This window comes from Thalassophryne amazonica, chromosome 7, assembly GCF_902500255.1.
Source record: "Thalassophryne amazonica chromosome 7, fThaAma1.1, whole genome shotgun sequence".
Taxonomy (NCBI): domain Eukaryota; kingdom Metazoa; phylum Chordata; class Actinopteri; order Batrachoidiformes; family Batrachoididae; genus Thalassophryne; species Thalassophryne amazonica.
In genome coordinates this window covers 100,960,334-100,980,287 of record NC_047109.1, presented here as the reverse complement: position 1 = coordinate 100,980,287, position 19,954 = coordinate 100,960,334, and the positions used below count along the sequence as shown (strand labels likewise).

General features: G+C 40.6%; 1 long non-coding RNA gene across 3 annotated transcripts in view; it reads right to left on the bottom strand.

The window, feature by feature from the left end:
- Positions 1-19,954, bottom strand: part of LOC117514680 — a 287,762-nt gene that overhangs the window by 245,076 nt on the left and 22,732 nt on the right. The window lies entirely within an intron of this gene.

Here is a 19,954-nt window from a genome sequence, read left to right as displayed (position 1 = left end):
TTTTGCTGTTTTACCCCATAACTCCTGATCATTCAGTCATAGATAGTTCAAACTATACCTTTTTGGAATCTTTACGATCAGACAAATAATGTGGTGTAGTTTTTCAAAATGATTTTAGCATTTTTAATTTTGACCCCTGTGTAATTCTTCAGTTGACCCCTACCTGGCCGCCTATTGAAAATTCAAGTGGCCAGTCGGTTTTTTCAAAAGAGCAACTTCTAAAGGAGTATTTGTGCCAACTTTGGTGCTTGTATCACCATTTGCACAATTGTTTCAGTTATCTGCTGCACTATACACTCTGTCTGAGATGTCACGATAACTCAATGGGATATAATCACAGTATCCATTCTCGATTCACGACTGTCTTATGCTTGGTGTACGTGTCTTGTTTTTGCAACAGATTGTTCTTACATGAGAGTGATTTATGAGGTCACACAATAAACTAACATGATAACCTCCAGGGGCACATTGATTATAGAGTGTGATTGGACAGTAATGCAAAGAATTGGAGTTCATATATCGCCAGTTCCATGGTGGCAGTACCATGTGCTGACTTATTTATGGCTTCAATATCTGCTAGTGGTGGTGATTCAAGGTGTGTCATTGAGCCGTCCCTATGGTATGTCTTAGCGTGTACAGTAAAGAAAAACTGTTTTAGAAAGCATGTGCTAGAGCGAGGCATTTTCATCAGACTAGCCTTGTTTTTTGACAGTAATAACATAGACCCCCGGTCTGAAACACTGGAGCTGGCTTTTGATGTCATGTACAATGGATCCTGAAGTTTTACTTTGTGCCTGTCACTGTCAAATATGTATTCCTGTGCTGCATAATTTTTGTCAGTGCAGAGCCGAGTGAACTGGCGATGAACTGAAGAGGAGGGCGGGCTCAGTGCTTTTACCATCCATTGTGGCATGACAGCATCTCACTGTGTGTCTGTGCGACAGAGAATATCAGAGAGAAAAAATTAAGTCAGAGAGATAAAGAGGTGAGAAAAGTAAGGTAGCGAGAGAGAGAGAAATGAGAAGTGGAAAGCGCAGAAAACAGAGAAGTGTGACCAGACTGGAAAAGCATCTGTATCTATACTTTGTTTTGTTGCATGCACTGTGACAAGAGAACCAAGATTAGATCATGTCAACGATTCCCAAATGGATGGTGGGACTCTCTGTGGGGTGCAGATCCACTGCAGGCAGGCATGAAATGCTTGGGGAAAATGTCATTCAATCATCAAATTCCCTGCAATTCGCATGGCAGACATCAGATGAATAGAATCAGTCAGTGAGTGGGTCCCACAATAATTATATCAGTAACTCTGTAAACCATCACATATTCTGCTTGGGAATTTTGGGTTCTGATAAATACAAGTGAGAACCAGTGGAACTTCCTATTTTGGGTCATGTTAGCATGGTTTAAACATGAAAAATAATCACAACATAAATAAAGAGAGACCATGCTGCAATCAGGGGCACCCACTGATTCTGAAAAGACCACATTATCTGCAATGTTAATGTCAGTAAACATTTCATCACCCAAAAATGTACCCAAGCCACTGATTTCTACAAAAATACCCAACACTCAGCCCATGTAAGCACTGAACTGTGGGGAAGCCAGGACAGATCCCTGAGGAATGTAAGTATTCACAAGTGCTGTAATCAGCACTTACAAGTTGAGAGAGGTGTGGCTGAGTGAGGCTTGGATGAGTGAGGCATGGTGATGCCCACACAAAATGTGTTGCACAATGTAAATCTCTCCGTTCATAGACACAAAAGTCTATAACTCATTCAGAGCTGTAAAGGGTGGTCTTGGTGGCTTGAGTCCTCCTTCTTACATGGTCACTCATGTTTTGACAAATTTGTGTCTTTTCCAAACAGATTTATGATACAGCAGTATTCTTAATGATTGATGATAATGAAGTTTATTATATTTTTATTATTATTATTATTATAGTATATTACCATCCTCTTGAATGCCCCAAAAAAATGGCTGTAAAAAGTGATGATTTGTATGAAACAATACACTGAATATTTAGTTTTATCCAGTTTACTTATGGCCTCAACAATGGAGTGATTATGTATAAAAAAAAAAATGAATCATTTCTAAATGGTTAATCCAATATTTTTGAAAACTCCTTGAATAAAACATGAATACACAAAAGCACATCTTGATTGTTTTCATTCTATGTCACTTTAATTTTGTGCAGAGACAAAATTACAAAAAAAAAAAAAGAAAATTTGTGTCACAATACGAGGTACATACGATACTTGTAGTGCTTGAAAACAAACATTGCACAGTGTTAGAGAATTTATTTTTTTGTGGCGAGTGCTCCGTGCGCCTCCTATCTTTCACGACCCCATGAGTACTGCTCTTCATTCACCAAATAATGTCACACCACAGTTTCTTGTCTATATGACATTGAATCGATCATCACAACAAACCAGCAAAAATCAGCAGAAAACATTCACAAATAATACAAGAATTACAATTACTTTGGAGTTTTTCCAGAGTCCTTGTGCTCTAGTTCCTGCACCGGAGTGATATAATCTATTAGTAGCAAATAAAAAACAGAAATAATACAGAATCAGGTAGAATCAAATATCCATTTTACTCAATTAAAACTCAATTCGTGATCATAAAATCCAGCATTAACATCCACAATCATCAGACACAACAGGGTTATTCCCATTATAATCCAATTCCATTGTTTGCAACGGGTTATTTGCATGGAGAGGTCATGGTCTAGTGGTTAGGCATTGGGCTTGAGACCAGAGCATCCTTGGTTCAAATCCTAGCCTGACTGGAAAATTACTAAGAGCCCTTGGGCAAGGTCCTTAACCCCCTAGTTGCTCCCGGTGTGTAGTGAGTGCCTTGTATGGCAGCACCCTAACATCAGGGTGAATGTGAGGCATTATAGTAAAGCACTTTGAGCGTCTGATGCAGATGGAAAAGCGCTATAAAATGCAGTCCATTTAGCATGTTTGCTGTAAGTAATTCAGTCGCAAAGCTTATGCCAAACTGGGAATTCTGTGAGCAGACCCACAGATTTCTACCATCTCGTCAACTGCACTGAGTAATTCCGTATCAGAATCCATATCAATAGTTTCGTATGATAGATTAAATTCAGCCATTTTGGCATCATCGTTACGCACTAGTTTCTCTCACTCTCAGCTGACAGCGCCATTATTGACATCTACGTAGCAACGCGGTTAGGTGCGGAGTAATAACATCAAATGTGAAAACGGTCAAATATTTTGCCACCGTCAACACGATAGTTTATGGTCTGAAATCTCAACAACAATTAACCATCAGATTTGTGGAACCATGTAATTGAATTAGAAATAACGTTTAAACCCAGCTGCACAGGGATTAATTGCAAGAACACTCCGAATCAATCTCAATTCAATTTTACTGAGGTTAACGCCATACTGCCAGGGAAATGCAGTGGATTGGAATCAAACCAAATAAGTCATAATAATGGACAACATGTGACTTTTGCTAATTCCCTCTCGACCAATGAAGGTGTTTACGTGAAGCCACCTTCTTTTGAAATGAGAGCAAATTAGCACAGTTTACAAGGTGTTAGCTTGGATTTCAAGGGTAAATTAGCTTTTGGGGCATGTTGACATGACAAATTCATAATGACAACTGTTTTCATTAGTTATGATGTGAAAAGTTGGATTATGGAGTCACTATTTTGTAGTTTCAAGATCATGATGCAGTTATACTTGACAAAATCACTTTGTAAGTTTAGCCCCTGGGAGCTAAATGAAAGCTAACGCTGTCTGACTAACACGCTAATGCATAATTAAAAGAATGACTCATATTTACTCAGCTCATTTGTCAAGTGTTGACCTTGTCTGAGAAGAAATTTATGTTGAGTGGGATTCAGTACTGGATGGTAATTCTTTAAACTGCGGTTTAGCAGACAGGTGGTGTGAATATGACCACAAGCAAACAGGTAGTGTGTAATTTCAGTCCCTGAGAAATGCAGCTGAATTAAAATTCAGCAAGGACATTTACAAGTACTATGAATTTGACCTTGTGAACTGCTGCTGGCAACACAGCACAGTAGAAAAGAGCTAACGGCTGGTGAATAATAATTAGATATATAACAATACAGGCTAGGGCATGACTTGGCCTCATTCAGCTACATTCCCTCAAGATTACACACCTCATGAAAATATGCTTTTATTCTTCACTGGATATTTTATATTGTCTTTAAAATCGTCTATTTAAAACTCCAGTGTTGAAGTTTTGACCCTATATAACTGGGGCAGGTTGACTATTGAAATCTAAATCAGTGTGTGGCTTAAAGGATAAGAAAAAAGAAAGACTGATCCATTAAGAGAGAAACAGCAGAAATATGAAATAAATTTCTATTGTAGACTAGAGGAGTCCAGATCTTGCAACCCACAGCTAACTCTGTCAGGTGTGCCCAGCCAATGAGGAGCTGGGAAACACCAGAATTAAATAACCAGGTGTGAGTAGAGCAGGTAGAAATAACATCAGCCCTCTGGACTAATTTGTGGGTTTCCATGACACACCAAATTGTGCAAATTGAAGTTGCAAATTGGAAAATAACTCATCATTCATCTTCAACCGCTTTTCCGGGTTCGTTTCGCGGGGGCAACAGCTCCAGCAGGGGACCCCAGACTTCCCTTTCCCGTGCCACATTGACCACATCTGACTGGGGGATTCCGGGGCATTCCCAGGCCAGTGTGGAGATATAATCTCTCCACCTAGTCCTGGGTCTTCCCCGGGGTCTCCTCCAAGATGGACATGCCTGGAACACCTCTCTTGGAAAGGCACCCAGGAGGCATCCTTACCAGATGCCCAAACCACCTCAGCTGGCTCCTTTCAACACAAAGGAGCAGCGACTCTACTCCGAGCCTCCCACGGATGACCGAACTTCTCACCCTATCCCTAAGGGAGACACCAGCCACCCTCCTGAGGAAGCCCATTTTGGCTGCTTGTACCCACGATCTAGTTCTTTCAGTCATGACCCAACACTCATGACCATAGGTGAGAGTAGGAACGAAGATTGACCGGTAGCTCGAGAGCTTTGCCTTTTGGGTCAGCTCCCTTTTCGTCACAACAGCACGGCAGAGTGAATGCAATACCGCCCCTACTGCGCCGATTCTCCGGCCAATCTCACGCTCCATCATCCCCTCACTTGTGAACAAGACCCTGAGGTACTTGAACTCCTTCACTTGGGGCAAGGCCATATTCCCTACCCGGAGTAGGCAATCCATCAGTTTCCTGCTGAGAACCATGGCCTTAGATTTAGAGGTGCTAAATCTAAAATTGGACAATAAGATGAATGGAAATGTGTATTTAAAAAAAAAACCTTAAATATTGCAAAAATGTGTCACATGACATAGAAAACATCACATAACATTCTAAAATACATGACACGGTGTGTGTGGGTAGCGTAAGAGCTGAAATGCTTGTTAAACAAAATGAAAATGGTGCAGTACTGCAATTCTGGATTAAAAAAACAAAACAAAATGGCAGTATTTTGCGGCTTTGCAGTTCCGTTGCCATGAATATTGCATTTACAGTTCTTGTGAGTGCCTCGCTAAAATGACAGTTATCATGAGAACAGAGAACCAAGCAGTCATCTTCCATCACTTAATGAAAATACTGTCATTTCACCATTCTGCTTTGTCGATATTCTGAAAATATCACAAAATTTTTGCAACTGTGTAATGGAAACACAGCAACTGGCACCTGTTGCTACATAGGGGAACATTGCACCTTGATATAATTTAAGGATGCTCTCATGAAAGAGAAAGCTCACACTACTGCTTTCAGTCTACACATGGGTTTGGAGATGATACTGCGTTCAAATATAGGCCCAACTGTTCCCTGTGGAGGGAGTAATGAATCCCCAATGATGTCATGGGGAAACCATGAAAAGAAACATGGCTGCTCCAATTTATGGCATAAAATTGTGATGTGCATGGTAATATCAAAATGTGAAGTGGGTGGACACATACTTTGAAATTAGTCCATTTTATTTGAAAAAAAGTGAAATCTTAGGGAAATTCTGTGAAGAACGGGCATCACATTATTAGTTAGTAAGATAGATAGATAGACAGAGAGAGAGAGAGAGAGAGAGAGAGAGAGAGAGAGAGAGAGAGAGAGAGAGAGAGAGAGAGAGAGAGAGAGAGCATCCAGAAAGTATTCACAGCACTTCACCTTTCCACATTTTGTTATGTTACAATCTTATTCCAAAATGGATGAAGCTCAATTTTTTTCCTCAAAATTTTACCCACAATACCCCATAATCAGCACCTCTAAATCTGAACCCATGGTTCTCAGCAGGATGGATTGCCTACTCTGGATTGCCCCAAGTGAAGGAGTTCAAGTACCTCGGGGTCTTGTTCATAAGTGAGGGGACAATGGAGCGTGAGATTGGCTGGAGAATTGGTGCAGCAGGGAAGGTATTGCATTCGCTATTGTTGTGACAAAAAGGGAGCTGACCCAAAAGGCAAAGCTCTCGGTCTACTGGTCAGTCTTTGTTCCTTCTCTCACCTGTGGTCATGAGGGTTGGATCATGACCAAAAGAACAAGATCACAGGTACACGCGGCCAAAATGGGCTTCCTTAATGGCTGGTGTCTCCCTTAGAGATAGGGTGAGAAGCTCAGTCATCTGTGGGGAGCTCGGAGTAGAGCCGCTGCTCCATCGCCCAGTCAGATGTGGTCAGTGTGGCTCGGGAAAGGGAAGTCTGGGGTGCCCTGCTTGAGCAGTTGCCCCGCGACCCAAGTGGTTGAAGATGAGTGATGAGTGATGAGTACCCCATAATGACAATGTGAAGAAATTGTTTTGAAGATTTTGCACATTTACTAAAAATAAAAAATAAAACTAAGAAATCACGCACACACCAGGCTCCATCCCTACAGTGAAGCATGGTGGTGGCAGCATCATGCTGCAGGGATGTTTTTCAGTGGCAGGAACTGGGAGACTAGTCAGGATTGAGGGAATGCTGCAATGTACAGAGTCATCCTGGATGAAAACCTGCTCCAGAGCGCTCTTGACCTCAGACTGGGGCGACGGTTCATCTTTCAGCAGGACAATGACCCTAAGCACACAGCCAAGATATCAAAGAAGTGGCTTCAGGACAACTCTGTGAATGTCCTTGAGTGGCCCAGCCAGAAACCAGACCTGAATCTGATTAAACATCACTGTTGGGATCTGAAAATGGTTGTGCACTGACGCTCTCCATCCAACCTGATGGAGCTTGAGAGGTGCTGCAAAGAGGAATGGACAAAACTGCCCAACGGTAGGTGCACCAAGCTTGTTGGATCATATTCAAGAAGACTTGAGGCTGTAATTGCTGCCAAAGGTGCATCAAAATAAATAATTTGGAGGATCTACAACACAACAAATTAATGCCTGCTACAATTTAAAGTGTAGGTGACACCAAAAAATGTGCACAAATAATCACTAAAATGATGAAATGTTCCTATTTAAAAAAAAAATCCTGAACAATAAAGTCAATGATAAGTGTGCAGGTGAAGCATAAACAACAGCTGTCTGAAGCCTGTGCTCTATTTCAACCCACGGCCATATTGTTGCTATGTCATAACCAGAAATGCACCTGCTGATTCAAGCCCAAATCAGTTGTAAACATGACAGAGGTGGAGCTGTTTTCAACGTTTTTTTTTTTCTAGTGTGGAGCTTTTTTAAGGTCCATCTGAAAGTATGTCTGAATAAGCTGTGGAGGACACAGCCTTATGGTTTGAGCCTTATTTAGGTTACGAAGAGGGATGATGAAACCTTGGAGGAAAACCTTCAGTATGACAACAGTGATGATGTTGGCCGAGTTCAGAACACAGACTGGTGATTATTAAATAAATAAATACTGCAGGCGATTTCGGCATGCAGGAGATACTTTTTTGCCAGTTCTTTGAATACAGTTATGTACTGTACATTAGTAGTGTACAGAGCCCTGGAAGTGTCATCGCAAAATGTTTTGCATGTGGAGAGAATGTGCACACATTTTACTACATTGTGCGCTCATTTTATTATATTGTTTTATTATATTGGTCACACATTTTAAATTATATTGTGCGCTCATTTTATTATATGTTTTATTATATTGGTCACACATTTTAATTATATTGTGCGCTCATTTTATTATATTGTGCGGATGTTTTATTATATTGTGCACACATTTTATTATATTGCACGCTTATTTTACTATATTGTGCGCACGTTTTATTATATTGTGCGCTCATTTTATTATATTGTGTGCACGTTATTAAATATTAAGACCATTCACACAAGGACTAAATATGTAGTATTACCTGCCCGTTTCAATCAATCAATCAATTTTATTTATATAGCGCCAAATCACAACAAACAGTTGCCCCAAGGCACTTTTATATTGTAAGGCAAGGCCATACAATAATTACGTAAAAACCCAACGGTCAAAACGACCCCCTGTGAGCAAGCACTTGGCGACAGTGGGAAGGAAAAACTCCCTTTTAACAGGAAGAAACCTCCAGCAGAACCAGGCTCAGGGAGGGGCAGTCTTCTGCTGGGACTGGTTGGGGCTGAGGGAGAGAACCAGGAAAAAGACATGCTGTGGAAGAGAGCAGAGATCAGTCACTAATGATTAAATGCAGAGTGGTGCATACAGAGCAAAAAGAGAAAGAAACACTCAGTGCATCATGGGAACCCCCCAGCAGTCTAAGTCTATAGCAGCATAACTAAGGGATGGTTCAGGGTCACCTGATCCAGCCCTAACTATAAGCTTTAGCAAAAAGGAACATTTTAAGCCTAATCTTAAAAGTAGAGAGGGTGTCTGTCTCCCTGATCTGAATTGGGAGCTGGTTCCACAGGAGAGGAGCCTGAAAGCTGAAGGCTCTGCCTCCCATTCTACTCTTACAAACCCTAGGAACTACAAGTAAGCCTGCAGTCTGAGAGCGAAGCGCTCTATTGGGGTGATATGGTACTATGAGGTCCCTAAGATAAGATGGGACCTGATTATTCAAAACCTTATAAGTAAGAAGAAGAATTTTAAATCCTATTCTAGAATTAACAGGAAGCCAATGAAGAGAGGCCAATATGGGTGAGATATGCTCTCTCCTTCTAGTCCCCGTTAGTACTCTAGCATTTTGAATTAACTGAAGGCTTTTCAGGGAACTTTTAGGACAACCTGATAATAATGAATTACAATAGTCCAGCCTAGAGGAAATAAATGCATGAATTAGTTTTTCCGCATCATCCTACATATTTGTTTAAAATGCGCATTGAATGACATAGCCTGATCAAAAATGACTCCAAGATTTCTCACAGTATTACTAGAGGTCAGGGTAATGCCATCCAGAGTAAGGATCTGGTTAGACACCATGTTTCTAAGATTTGTGGGGCCAAGTACAATAACTTCAGTTTTATCTGAGTTTAAAAGCAGGAAATTAGAGGTCATCCATGTCTTTATGTCTGTAAGACAATCCTGCAGTTTAGCTAATTGGTGTGTGTCCTCTGGCTTCATGGATAGATAAAGCTGGGTATCATCTGCGTAACAATGAAAATTTAAGCAATGCCATCTAATAATACTGCCTAAGGGAAGCATGTATAAAGTGAATAAAATTGGTCCTAGCACAGAACCTTGTGGAAACTCCATAATTAACCTTAGTCTGTGAAGAAGATTCCCCATTTACATGACAAATTGTAATCTATTAGATAAATATGATTCAAACCACCGCAGTGCAGTGCCTTTAATACCTATGGCATGCTCTAATCTCTGTAATAAAATTTTATGGTCAACAGTATCAAAAGCAGCACTGAGGTCTAACAGAACAAGCACAGAGATGAGTCCACTGTCTGAGGCCATAAGAAGATCATTTGTAACCTTCACTAATGCTGTTTCTGTACTATGATGAATTCTAAAACCTGACTGAAACTCTTCAAATAGACCATTCCTCTGCAGATGATCAGTTAGCTGTTTTACAACTACCCTTTCAAGAATTTTTGAGAGAAAAGGAAGGTTGGAGATTGGCCTATAATTAGCTAAGATAGCTGGGTCAAGTGATGGCTTTTTAAGTAATGGTTCAGTGAGATCAACGTCTGATAATAATTTAATTCGTTGTCCTGGCTGAAGAAAAGTCCATGATGGTTTAAGTCTCTGCTGTACTGATCTGTGACCGTCACGATCAACTACAGGTGTAATCCGTTCATTGCATCTGCAGTTGATGGATCGAGTCTCTCCTGTTTGAGCTGCAAGTTAAAAGACTGTGGAGAAGCCGCAGACACCGTGCAAGGGCATTTGTCAATAAAAGTGCTCCACCTGCCAATCAAAAGGATTCTGTCGGTGAAAATGAACCGTTCCGACACGTATAAAAACTTGCATCACCAACCCGATCCACTCGGTAGAAAACGGGGCTGTCAGTAGTCTGTAAAAATCCATAAATTAATCCATAAATTAATGGGACTATTAAGATAATGGTTCCGGTGCTGTGATCACTTCCTCCTTCTTCTCCAATGTCGGGAGTCACCGGGAAGTTCCTGGTTTTTAGTGGCACGCAGTTCAAAATCCGAATATTTTTCTCTTCAGTAAATGCGCACCAGGAAAGGATCAATTTCAGACTGTTGTTTAATTTTAGTCTTAAATAGTCATACATAGTCTACATATAGTCTTACATATCATGTCACCAACACTTTAATATAGTCATAATATAAAGCTGCGAGCTATGACTCGTGTAGTGAACCACTCCATGAGCTGACTGCATTACACCTAATTTTTAATAAAATATGTAAATGTAATAAAATGTAATAAAATATGTAATAAAATATATAAAATAAACATGGTGTATCACATTATGCTAACAAAGGCTCAGTCTGGTCAGATACTGTTATAGAACCTGAACTCAGTGGAGGGAAAAAAATCTATGGCCTGCATGTACCTTAATCCAGGGCAGAGGCTGTATCCAGCATGGACTACTACATTATTTAGTGTGAGGCATCCATTTGGGTTTACTCACCATGTTTCCCAGCACTCAGATTATGATTTGCACCGGACTGGAAAATCATGTCACTGCAGATTCTCTTGAGGTAAAGCTTTCATGGTCTGAGACATAATCTGCCTTCAGGAATCATAACTTTTTACATCAAATGGAATACTGGACAGCAAGCTTCCCAGAGAATTGTCACTAATGCAGACTGTTTCTTAAAGTCATCCAACTGCTGATAAATTATCATCACAGTATACTGTAGGGTTATTATCAGTGGTGGGCAGTTCAGCTAATCCGATAACCGATAATTATCTAAGATAATTTCTGTTAGTGATTAGCTTTTCAGATAAGTTTTCAAACCATCATCCGACCAATTATCTTCCAATAAATTTGGTTCCGATAACTTTCAGTCCGCTAACATTTTTTGTTGTTTTTTTTTTGTTTGTTTGTTTGTTTGTTTGTTTTTTTGCTGGTAAAGTGAGCAAAGTTTAACAGTTAAAAACGTTTTTAAACCCTAAAATCAAACATTTTAATCACTGTCATATATAGATCAGTGGTTTATAGCACTGGTACCACAGTCTCTTATACAAAGAGACTGGTTGCGTGTTTTTGAGAACATGGCTGTGATTGGTCCATCTGATACATCGGCCGCTATTGGCTATCACACCACGCTCTGTGATTGGCTGTGACGTAACCGCCGAAATGTAAGTTGGTTCCACTCCTCCAGAGACTGTGGTACCAGTGTTACGTGTAGACAAAGGCTGCAGCCAATCAGAGAGCAGCGTATCTCGGCCAATCAGCAAAATGTCAGAATCCTGACTAAAAGTCACGTGACCAAATAACCCAATACCGACTCCTTTGCATTGGCTGGAGGAGTGGAACCAACTTAAATGGCTTTATGGCAGACTGGCTGTCGCTTGCTGATGACATCATTAAGTTGCAAGACATGATTGGCCGGTCGACGGTGAAAAATGATGACAGTGTTTGGGGTTTTATTTTTTTATTCATTCATTTTCGTGTGTTCCTTTTGTGATTGTGATCTTTGAATTTACCCAGCAGCCCCTGTGGCACTTAAAGTGAACCTGGTATATCAGAAGCCGACAGTGTCATCTGATGTGGCCACATCCGAATCAGTACTAAAAGTTATCAGTTATCGGTTATCTGTAATAACGATAAATTTTTTAGCAGTTTATCAGTTTAGCATCATAAAGATACTTTTCAGTTATTGGATTAATGGTTATCGAAGCTAACGTTTTGGTTAGCTGTGCCCATCACTGGTTATTATAAATACTTCATGAGTAAATTGTGGTTGAATACACAGAAAAATTGCCAATTTATGATGAAAGGATAGAGACATAAAGAAATATCAGGGTGTTTGCAACCTGAGGTGTTAACATTACCCTCCTCAAATTGGACGTTAGAATCACATTTGTTATATCATCCAGCATCCAGCTTGAGCACTATTTGTCTTTCTGTTTGTTCCCTGACTCCTCCCAGGTCCTTGGCATGATTTCCAGTCAGATTGGTATATGAATAAAAGTTGAGCCCTAAATTGCCCATTAAAGGGTTTGTTATGGTCAAGGTCATTGGGATCAAAGATCAAAATTTGGATATTCACTGCAATACCCACTAATATGGCACACCCCTGTATGTACATACAGGGGCAATTGAAAAGTTTGAACCTGACCCAGAAAAAAGTAGGTTGTGGTGCTCCATCTTTAGCATTCTGAGAAACCAACATTTAATTAGAATATGTGAAGTTTTGACTCACTGGGTGCAATGTTGAGAAATGGTGGTTTCTCAGAATGCAAAAGATTGAGAAATCTGCCCTACTTTTTCTGGATCAGGCTCAAAACATCTCAATCACCTTTCATAGATGGGCTGTGGTTTTGCACAGGCATAACCAAATTTTCCAAAGGTCAATCATTGGGGTCAATGCCATTGAAGTCAAAGTTCAAAATGTATGTTTTTCAGTCCAAGTTTGGCATGTGTATGGAGGTGGGCTCTGGAATTACCCAGCAAGGTTTCATTTGCCGAAGGTCAAGTATTGAAGCCAATGCCCTTTTGCTGATTTCTACCAAACGTGGTATGCCAGTGAAGGCTGACCCTAAAACTGCCCTGACAGAATTTATTTTGGCAAATATCAAGGAATCTGATTTTCAAGCAGATTTAACTCAACATATGACACACTCAGGTGAATTTCTGAATTGCCATGGCAAGGTCAGCCAGTCCTCAACCAAGGTCAAGAGATAAAGGTCATTGGGGTGAAATGCCACATTACTGTCACTTAATATTTTCATGGTCGAATGGTTCAAATCCCAGCCTGACCGGAAATAACCTTGCCTTTGGGCAAGGTCCTTAATCCCCTAGTTGCTCCCGGTGTGTAGTGAGCGCCTTGTATGGCAGCACCCTGACATCGGGGTGAATGTGAGGCATTATTGTAAAGCGCTTTGAGCATCTGATGCAGATTGAAAAGGGCTATATAAATGCAGTCCATTTACCATTTTTACCATGCCGATAGGTATTGTTACACAGTCATACCAAAAGCATGTTGGATTTTGCAATGCCCCATTACATCAGCATTTTATCACATACATCACATTTTGTTCTTAATGTTCAAATATCTGTATCTGTATCAACTGCTCAGGGATTTAATCTGATTTAAAACTACAATAGTGTGAGCGTAGGCTGGGGAGTTAAAGCAGCAAATATGCAGTAATTGTGCAAATCTTCACCAGCAGCTATATTGTTTAGATCTGGAAGCTGGAAGTTAGATCCCCCCCAAGAGGCATGAACAGCATTAAGTCAAAGGATGAAGAAATCCTCATCCCACACTGGAATCTTAGCACCAATCTCACATTTCTGAATGCAGACATGTTTGTGTGCAAACACAAAAGAAGGAAGAGGCACATACTGGAACAGTTTTAAGTCTGGTATCTCAGCCGGTGTTAAAGAACACAATCTGACTTATCGCAAAATATCAAGATAAGCTCGTGGATATCTCCTTAAAACCAGGCATGATTCAGCATTAGTCAACCACATTGCACACTGTCAGCAAGGTGTTACACACAGCAAAGAAAAGATACAACACAAAGTGATATTTTGGATTAGCCTGTGTGACTATCGCGGCCCCACCAGTAAGCACAGTGAACCATACACACACATAAGATATTAACAGTCAAAACACTTTTTATTTTTTATTTATTTATGATATGTCAGTCTGGCTTTGTCTCTACAAGCTTGTATCTTATCATACTATCAATGGAAACGCTCACAGCTTGGAAATTGTTTTATCACTATAGAATAGGATGAAACTACAAAATAAATTTTGAACACTGTGAAGATTCAAAGCAGCACAAAGTATGGATAAGAATCGAATTCACTGTGACTGATTTTAAGACAGAGTGAATAATATCCTATTGCATATCATATAAATAAGGTGTGTGTGTATGTGTGTGTGTTAATATCAACAGGATTTTTTTCCTTTCTTTATGCTTTTAAATAACTGATTATTATGTGGTACTTTAATCATTTTATGAAGTAAACCTTTTTTTACAGCAATTACTATCAAAATTTGAGTTAATCCAAGGAATGGTGTCAGTTTTGGATATCTCACTGGGGTAGGAGTCGTAGAACTGACAGGGGTTCCCATTTCATACTGAGTATCATGTTTTAGTTTTGTTTCTCACTTCCACTTTTAATTTGAGAATTCATTCATTCATTCATCTGTGTTTGCTTTCTTTACTTCTGCACCAACACTCTGGTTTGTTATATTGAGTAATATGTCCTTGTGCATAAAAGCCTCTCTCATGTATCTCTGTGCCAGTGTGTCTTACGCCATTTGCTCAGTCCACTTGGGTTCAGTTTCCTAGTGATCCTCTGTTGCCAACCACTGTTTGTACCACCATCTTCCTCGCCAGTCCCCTTTTGGTGTTCTCTGCCCAGTCTGATTGCTTTTTTGTGTACTGAACTTTGCATCCTACATACTGATGACTTTGCTGCTTAAATCCTCAAGAAGACCTTTGCCTCACTGCCGGACCTCCTTGGGCTGTTTGACACAATTCTGACGAAAGAACTTGGACTTACTTTGGTGGTCTTCTCTGCACTAGGGTCACCAGTTGTTGGTTTGTTACATGGAGAAACAAATGTGATTTAAGTGGCACAAGTAGAGACATTTACTTTCGATCACACTTTCAAAAACTGGTTTAGAAATATATGGTGGTTGTCACAATCACTCAACAACACACTCTAAAACACTGTAGTCTCATTTAGTTATGTCCACTTGATACCTCTCTTTAACATAAAGAGCTCTTACAAGTTTTAGATATTGAACTCAACTTTACAACTCAACTCAACTTGTAAAGTTGAGTTCAACATCCAAAACTTGGAAGAGCTCTTTATGTGGTAGCAAGTGGATGTAACTAAACACAGCTGCAATGTTTTAGAGTGCAGAACTGCTTTGAGCATTGACTGGTGACCACAAGGATCTGCAGCAATGTCTGAAAGTGATAGTAACAACTGTTTGTCACACGCAAGGACAGGGTGCCCCCCCCGCCCCAAAAAAAAAAAAACAGAACCCTGAAAGATTGTAATAAATCCTACAAAGGATTGACTTGACACTATTGTTCCAATCATCTTCCCCAACACGTCTTGGTCAACCAAGGAAAAGACATTTTGCCTGGAGGCCTATTTCACCAACAAATCATACCATTTAGAGCATAATTTTGAACATAACCTTTATGCACAGAGAACAAGATAACTGAAACTTTCGGGAATAATCGCATACAAACTGAAATTTATGTCTAGCAAACTTCAAGCCATTTGGTGGACCTTTGTAGGATTTATTACAATTTTTATGAGTACTGTTTTTTTTTTTTGGTGGGGGGGGCTCACCCTGTATTACGTGGGGAACGCCTTGGTCTGCATGAGTTGTCATGGTTGTCAGCAATGATGAACCTGTGTAATGCCTCATGTTCAGGGAAAATGCATCGTAACCATAGTATCACAGCTGATGCTTCCTGAGATCAGTGTTGCCACAGTTACTTTGAAAAAGTAATCCAATTACTGATTACTGATTACTCCTTGAAAAAGTAACTTAGTTACTTTACTGATTACTCAATTGTAAAAGTAACTAAGTTAGATTACTAGTTACTTTTTTAGTTACTTTCCCCAGCTGCCGACAACAACCCACCTCAACATGACAATGATACCTGTTTTGCCAAAACTCACTTTATAGTCACCCTTTCTTGACTTCAATGAAAATAAATACTTGTTTTATAAAAAGTCAAATAAATATCTCTTTCTTGACCTCATATTTAACTGTTGACAGCACTGTAACAGTAAAACTTGCAATTTCAAACCTACATTGTTTATAAATGTAACTATTAAATTCTAACATTTTTCTAACATTTAAATTCTCTCTAAACATTTTACTTGTCGAAATTATTATTATTTTAAGCAATATTAGTAGTTGTAGTAAAAAACGGCCTCAAAACTGGACCTTTAATCTAGGGCTGTTGGGGGGGGGGCACATCCCTCCCCCATGCCCCCATCCCATCTGGATTCGCCCCTGCTTTGGCGTTTGAGCACAAAGAATGGATAACATTTATTTATGCAGAAAACAGGACCAGATTTACAGGTAAGAAAGTTTTATTGCGTTTTCACATCATGCGGTCCTCAGAAAGAGAGTTTAGGTGCATTTGAGTGGAAAATAGTGTTAGTTGTTGACGCGTCGCCGAGGATCAGCTGTTTTTAACGAGACGATACGGAGCAGCTCAGCTCAGAATTCTAAATAAAGGAGGAAAAAAGTATAAAAATGTCTTCGCAAAGCTCAGTGCAGGTGTGCTGATCACCGCCCTTTAAGAGGTGAGGACGAGTCGAGCAGCTGCAAAAAACCGCGGATGAAAAGCTCACAGCTCGCTTAAAGTGGGTAGTTCAGTCGAACCCCGACCCCCTGCCCACGGACCAAGTTTAATGCTGCTATCGACCCACAATGAAAAATAATAGTAACGCACAGTAACATGGAGAAGTAACTTTAATCTGATTACTGACTTGGAAAGATTAACGCGTTAGATTACTCGTTACTAAAAGAAGTGGTCAGATTAGAGTAACGCATCACTGCCTGAGATTGCATGTAGAAGCCACAGTAGGTCTCTTACATAAATGTGCATTGAACACAACACCTCATGCAAAGCAATTATAATGTACCTCAAAGTGTCATTGCTGATTTCCAACTGACACTGGCACCTACATTCTATAAGTCACAAGATGGGCTCATCTGTGTGCCAATGGTCAGGTGCATTGCTGGTGTGTAGCTATCTAGAAGCAGCAGAAAGGGATTGCATCACAGACCATGAAAAACCTGCTCTAAAGTCAAGTGCACCATTTGTACAGCACAATATTCAGGTATGTATCACATAGGTGGGGTCACACTACTCATACACTCTGCTTCTACACAGAGGAATGTCACATTAAACTACAAGAAAACTGAACTGAAAAGAAAATATTAACTGGAGATCTGTGAGCAAGCTCACAAAATGATGCCCCCTGTTCATGTTCAAGCAGCCTTGAGACAATCCCTGAACCTCCAAACATAACTAAACATAAAAAAGGAAAGAAGGAGATGTATGTATGGAGCATTAATTGTATCGCAGTGTAAATGTAATGACCCCTTCACACATAGTGCGAAGTTTGGACTTCAACCGGCCGTGCGCGCGTCTTGTTGACGACGCGCCGCAGTCAGACACCGCGTCATGTGGAACAGAACTCAAGTGGGTGATGTGACAGTGAGCTCGCCTGCTGTGTGTTCTGATCTGACGGTCCATTTCAACCTGGGAGCAGCCTGCCCATGTGCACACCGTGCACGCGCTCGCTCGCTGCAGCACGCTGCTACAGTGATATATGTTTTTATTTATGTCAACTTAATAACAGCAAACAGACACACGTGCGTCACAGTGGCCAGTTGGTTGTCCATGTCCGTGCAAACACAGTATGTGACATCCAGCTGGAATGTCCAGATCACACAGATTTCCATAGCCACTTCAGCGGGAGGACACACCTCCTGTCATCTCAGCACACACACCAAAGCCACACTCGTGTGGGACTTAAGACCCGGTCCCACTGGGGAGAGGATTAATTGTGCGTGAATTGAGTATACAAATTACGGGCGTTCGTTGTCCTCTGCAACAAAATTGGTCAAAAATGACAAATGTCCCAGTATGAATTACGGATATATTAATAATGTATAGCGAATATATGACGAACAATCACGGATGTATAATGCATGTATTGAGGAAACAGATCGGATGCATTGCGATTATCACGGCAGTATTATGGATGTATTGTGGATGCATCACGCACGTGTTGCGTGTGCGTGGCATCTGCATTGCGGTCATAAAAGAAGCGCACTTGGGCCTTTCAGCATCACTATTCACACCAACACCACAGCCTCTGGAGCAATTACTGGACTTGGACAGGTTGATTGGTATTGTAATGATCATAAAGTTGATGTTCATCTTGTCATGCAAGGGTTAACTATTCATGAGTTTGGGGAGCGGGAGGGGGGAAGACGCTCAGAGTTGTGAGATGGTGCTTTTTTTAGAGTGTCATGAAAAAGAGAGTTCAGCATGAGTTGCGGCTGTAACAGCAACTCTTCCTTTAGTTGGTGTTAAATAAAAGTCCTGAAAGAGAACCGAGGTCCACGGCTGACTTCACTGCAGCTGGGGATTTACAATATGTTGTTGGATGGCAGCAGCTATTACATCTTTGGGGATCCATACCTACATCTGTACGTCTCCACAGCTGGATTGGCACTGACTGGCAGGTATGTTGATTTCTGCCACATATAGTACGTTGGGTTTACGTGACATGTTTGTTATACATTCGCAGACTGTCTGCAAATCAGATGCAAATCAGACGTAATACAAATGCTTTATTCGTGTCCAGTCTGTATGCATTAGCTACAACTTATTTTAGTCCGTGATGTGGACATGATAGGCACGCTATATATCCATTTTACACACTGTCCCAGTCTGCTGCCAAGCCGCAAATCCCCGTCAGTTGAGGATATCAGCAGATAACGGCGGATATACAGTGCATAGCTTCAGTATGTATTGAGTATGTATTGCGTATGTAAGGCGGATGTCATCCGCAACCAAAATTTTGTGCAGCTCAAAAATCCTGGAAATGGAAAAACGTGCCTTTGCGGATAATTGTGGACGTGTGCAAATGTCAGCCAACTCATACAAACATGTTTCATGGATATTGCGGATGTTTAGCGAATATGAGCCAATTTTGTGCGCAATCCTTACGCAAATTTTCCTAAATGCCAGTGGGACAGGGCCATTAGACAAATTTCTCTGTGAGTACAAAGGTGATTGTCTGCAGTCTGTTATCGTGCCAAGAGTGCGATTGGCCACACATTTTCTAAGTGCCATACGAGTGGTGTTAGATGTTCATGTGGGTCACCTGGAATTTGGCTGGCACCTGCCGTGAGAGGGTACGATGGGTTCACACAGCACACACTTTGTCTTTCAGGCACTTGTGTGTGCAAATAGTTGTAACAACAGGTGTACGAGGCTTTGGAGGCAGGGACGACATTACATGGTTTGCACACGATTCCTGCGTCATGCACACTAAGTGTATACTTTGTCCAAACTTTGCACTATGTGTGAGGGGGCCCTAATGCAGGGATGCAAAGATTTTTAGGGTCAGTCCTAATTTTTAAATATGGGTAATTCTACTAACATTCACAGGAATGTATTTACCCCCACCCCGCCCTGGGTACCCTCCAAAAGAAATGTCTTGGCTGCAGCATAAATATAGTCTGCAGCAATAGCAGGTGGACCTAAATTAATATACACATTAACATCAATACTGACATGAAATGCTTGTACTAGCAAATATATCAGTTCATCACCACGTCCTACATAGCAGGTCAATTAAACATCCATTTTTTTCACACTGGCTGCACAAGAGATCAAATGATTGGAAGTTTTGT